The following is a 4363-nucleotide window of genomic DNA, read 5'->3' on the forward strand; positions in this document are numbered from 1 at the left end:
TCCGGTCCCTCCACACAACAAATCCCCAACAAAAGAGTTCCGATGCCCACACTCGCCATCTGCTGCCGACTTTTGCATTTACATTAGTTAATGTGAGTTTGGGACCACTGTTAATTCGAGCTCATCTACCAAATGTCTTCAATGAAACAATAAAATCTTTCTTATAGTACAGAAAGCCCATGAAGATCTTCTATCCCTACTTATCTCCCCTACGTATCACTGTGTGCGGATTTCGTATTTACCAAGTTACTTTTCAAGAGATGTGTTTCTGGAAGACCCTGACTCTAGTACTCAAAATCACTAAGTATGGACGCACTTCTTCCGACAGCAGAACTCTTTCTCTCAGGTATCACAGAGAACAGAAGTCCAAATTTAAAGTACATTTTTTGAAACTGACTTTATATTCTGTATAGGATACGCCCTATGTAGCAGAAAACACTACTTTAGACAAACAGATCAGTACATAACATTTTCCTTCTGACTGCACATGCTAGTTATTTTTTGTCAACTTTAACACTTTAAGAGTCACCAGGGAATGTGGCGCCTCACTTGAATTGCCTTCATTAGAGTGGTCAGTGGGTATGGAAGTGGGGCATTTTCTTGATTGACTAACGTGGGAGGGTCCAGCCCTCGGGCAAGTGGTCCTGGGTTGTATCAGAAAGCCCAATAAGTAAGCAGCTCTCACTTATAGATCCTGCCCTGGCTTCCCTCAATGATGGACTGGAATCTCTAAATCCTTTTCTCAAATTGCTTTTTGGCTGATGTTTGATCATAGCAACAGAAAACAAACCAGGCAGTTTAAAAAAACAGAGCCCTTCCTCATAAAAAGAGTAAATTCCTAAAACTTAGGGCATCATTCTACATTTGCAACAGGCAGTGTCATTCTTTGAATCAGTGAGATTTAGTAAGTTCTCATTTACATATCCTGAGCTAACTATCATGCTAGCTGCAGCAGGCTTTGCAGCTGCTGGAGCACATTCAGAGCCCTGTGTCTGGAGAAGTCATGTCTCCAGATGAGGGCGGAAAGTGATACACAAAAGTTAACATGTCTTATGTTTTTGTTGGATTGACAGATCCAAGGAAAATCAATAGTGCAAACATGGTTTAGATTCTAAGGACTTCCCGTAAACCTACTTACATTAAATGTACACCACACAGCTTCACAGCCTTCCCAGTCTCACTTCAACAAAGGCACCCAGTGAGTGCCTTAAATACTAGAGGAAGCAAAGAGCTTTCTAAACCCCAACACATCAACAGAAAGCTTTCTGTAAGTTAAGCCTGAGCTGTGTCAGAAATGAAACCACGTTGACTCTACTGCCGTATGTGGTCACTGTTAGAGATTTCCTAGAGTAACTCTAGTCTAACCTAAGAACAAACTGTAAACTAGCTTATACATATTCTAGAAAAGTCAATACCTATTTAGCATTCCTTAATGTGTTTTCTATAGTTTTTTTTATAAAAATGTCTATTAATGTCTATAAAAGTTTTATTCTTTCACAATCTACTACTACATCCACTCAGTTGAATGGGTTTTCGTATTTACTCATAAAGATTTAAAATCCTTATCACTTGATAACTCTGAAAAACTCTCATAGCAATTCTATTTAAAACTGAACTTGAAGGGGAAACTGGAGAAATGGTTGAGGAGGACCCACATTCAGTTTTCAGCACCCACAGTATGACTCATCACCAACCACCGGTAACTCCCCACCTAGGGCACAGAGTATATATTTATTATTAGTTCAGTTTAGAAATTTCAGTATGTCCGGGTGGTGGCAGCACATGTCTTTAATCCCAGCACTCAGGAGGCAAAGGCAGAGGGATCTCTGTGAGGGCAAGCCCAACCTGGTCTACATCCAGGACAGGCTGCAAAGCTATACAGAGAAACCCCATCTTGGGGGGTGGGAGGAACCCAGTAAACAAAAACAAAATTCAATACATTAAATATATTTTTTTTTAAATTGGGCAGTTAGTAGCGCATGCCTTTAATCCTAGCACGCGGGAGGCAGAGGCAAGTGGGTCTCCGAGTTTGAGACCAGCCTGGTAAGATAGCCTGAGAAATACTGAGAAACGCTTTCTTGAAAAACCAAAGAAAGAAAAGAAAAATCAATCAACAAGATAGTCTACAAAGGCAGAAGACATACACATTAATGAAAATGCCAGTATTTATGTGGGGCCTGAAACAAATCTTCTAATTTTCTTTTCCAAATTACATTATTTTCAGGGGGTATTCCACAACAACTGATTCCTACACTAGAGAGAATCTCTTAGAAGGATTACTGTGATGTGCAGCACACACAATGCAAGTGTGGGAGGGTTAATGAACAGTATCATCTCAGCTTTAAAAATATTAATACTCACAACAGTAGTATCATTAAAGTGAAAACAGTATTTGACTTGAAGATTGATCTAAAACACTTTAAGCTATGAACAAGGGTTGATAGAACAGCTTTTCAGAGTTGGTTCTCTCTTTCTACCACTGGGGTCTGAGCATTAAACTCAGGTCACCAAGATTTATGACAAGTACCTTTACCTGCTAAGGCAATCCATAGCCCTGAAGAGAATCAATCCACGTCTCTTCCTAATCTATGCTATGTATGTGTGTCACGTATGGGCTAGAGAAGGTGTCTTACCCCCGGGCCTAGACTTATAGCAGACTGTGAACGGCCTAGAATGGGTGCTGGGAAACAAAGCTGGGTCCTCTTTAAAAGCTGCAGCAAGTGTTTAACCACTGAGCCATCTTTCCAGCCTTTCAAGAGAATCTCTTAAAAACAACTCTGATTAACCAATCCAGACTCAATGTCTCAAAAATTGAAGGTATTCATTTTTTGAAAGTGTCACTTTTTAAAGGATCCATACCCAAAGTTACATCTAATTAGCTTTCATGTATGACTTAGCATTCACATCCTTAATTATGCAAGCTCTACTCTACAATTATTTTCCCACTCATATAAACACTATGTCACATGTAAAAGAAACAATGGATTTTCCACAAAAATCTGACAAATACAACAGGTGTACCTGATAAAAAGCATGCAAATTATTAAATAAAACTGGCAAATTCCTTTTGGCTCTCATTTGTATGTCTAAAAATGTATGTATCATAGCCAGCAAAATTTTTCAGTAGAATTTTATTTTGAAAATAATATTTCACTTGAAGATTGATCTAAAACACTTTAAGATATGAAAATTTTATACAACTTATCTGTTACAAATTAATCAGAATTCTTCAATTAGGTACACTGTGTTAGCTTACCTACATAAAAATATTGCACATTTTGTCTCCAGGTGTTACTGATGAGTAAACTATATAAAACTCCAAACTATTTATTCTGTGAAATGGCAACTATAAATATTGGAACTAAATGCACTGTAAACAGCCATTGTGGTAAACATGCATTTATTCACAGATTTATTCCTTTAGATAAATGCATAACTGCTCAAAATTAAGATGCTATGTCGAGGTACAAGCGTACACAAACAAGTCTATGTCTGTCTTCACTTTGAGGAAACACTGATCTTGGCAAAAATCTGGCATTATTTTGAAAGTGAACTATTGCTGGTAGGAAAGCATAATACTTCAAACCTCCTCTGCATTCTGCACATGCACTCCTCTTTCCAGCTGTAATTTAAAAGCATTGTTTCCAGAGATCCGTCTATCACTGCTTAAGTGTATCGTCTTAAAAACTCACACCCCAAGGCAGCTGAGTGCCTGTCAGAATGCCCACTACTCATGAAGCCGTGGCTCACACAGACCACTCATGGGTCCTAATTTTTGGAAACTGACAAAATCAGACCATTTTAATGCTACGTAATCAACACAATCCTGCATAATACAGTATTCCTCCATTAAGCTGAGGCCATATTACAGTTCAAAAATATAGATATAGTGAATCCTAAGTCCTATTTCTATGGTAACCCCAAGGTGTTATGCATGTAAAACAGAAGTGACTATATAGTTCCAGACTTGACTATTGGTGTCAAATATTCATTACAAAGAACTCTACTGGTGCAATGGCCTGATTGTTTTCAGCAATTTCATTTTACAGGAGTGAATCACATTTTATACACATAGAGAATATATTACTTGAGCCCTGCCCCCCAAAAATATAGTTTAGAAAGCTGATCAGATGCCTTCAAATGAAAAGTAAGGTTGTTTTCTGGCCCTTTCCCACAGCCTTAAAACTGGAATTTGACAAAAGTCCATGGGCATAATTTACAAACTCTGACAAACTATTAGGTTAAAACCATTTTCTTTGGGGAAGATGTGAGGAACTTTTAAAACCTGTTGTACAAAACTTCAGCTGCCTTTTTAATAAAAGTACGTTCCTTAGGTTAAAATCATAAAATTAATGTGCAAGAG

Source organism: Microtus oregoni, unplaced genomic scaffold (genome assembly GCF_018167655.1).
Source record: "Microtus oregoni isolate MIOR12 unplaced genomic scaffold, Mior012 000017F_ref0000208, whole genome shotgun sequence".
Taxonomy (NCBI): Eukaryota; Metazoa; Chordata; class Mammalia; order Rodentia; family Cricetidae; genus Microtus; species Microtus oregoni.